Source organism: Rattus norvegicus, chromosome 4 (assembly GCF_021556685.1).
Source record: "Rattus norvegicus strain SHRSP/BbbUtx chromosome 4, alternate assembly SHRSP_T2T, whole genome shotgun sequence".
Lineage (NCBI taxonomy): Eukaryota > Metazoa > Chordata > Mammalia > Rodentia > Muridae > Rattus > Rattus norvegicus.
In genome coordinates this window covers 66,163,978-66,164,702 of record NC_141537.1, presented here as the reverse complement: position 1 = coordinate 66,164,702, position 725 = coordinate 66,163,978, and the positions used below count along the sequence as shown (strand labels likewise).

General features: G+C 54.3%; 1 protein-coding gene across 2 annotated transcripts in view; it reads left to right on the top strand.

The window, feature by feature from the left end:
- Positions 1 to 725, top strand: part of Ptn (pleiotrophin) — an 81,868-nt gene that overhangs the window by 285 nt on the left and 80,858 nt on the right.

The following is a 725-nucleotide window of genomic DNA, read 5'->3' as shown; positions in this document are numbered from 1 at the left end:
GTAAGTGCAAGGCACCCTGTGGATTTCCCCCAAAGGGTCTCTGGTGGAGTGTGCCTACCCCAAAGCCACTTTTCCTGGCAGCCTGCAGTACGTGGGGGTTGGAACTGGAGAGAAGCTGCCTGGAGTCCGCTAAATAGGACTGCCTTTAAGAAACGGACTTGCTCCAGAAGGCAAACCAGCCGAACGGAAATTTGGGGGGACGAGTTCAGTAACCTAGCCTGTGCTTGGATGGGAAGAAGGAAAGCAGCTTTTGTGCTGAGGAGGGAGAGTGCATGGGGATGGCATTCCTGCTACCTGCTGGAGCATGCAAAGCGCGGGAGAGGGCACATTTGTGCTCTTTGTAAAGCCTGGAGCTTTTGGTGGGTGTGTCTGGCCCAGTCGGCGAGAGAGAAGGAAGGGTGTTCCAGCAGGCAGGTCTCATTTTCCTGCCTCCACTTCTCAGGTTGCCCTAGAGCTTGCCAACTGCCAACTGCTGCCCGCTCTAGGTGTGGTACATGCCTGGCAGCCTGCCCCTCCTGTGTCTGCTGATGGAGAAGCATCTCTCCAGAACAGCCTGCACTCCCTAGCTTGCCTGCCCGCCGGCCCAGGAATGCTTCTAGAAACAGTTCAGTCCAAAGTTTCAAAGACATGCCTTGGATTCTACCTTTGCTTGGTTGGGGTGCTAACTGGCACATGAGCACTTACATTTTCAGTTTTCGCCAAATAAACCAGGGATGTGGTAAAGA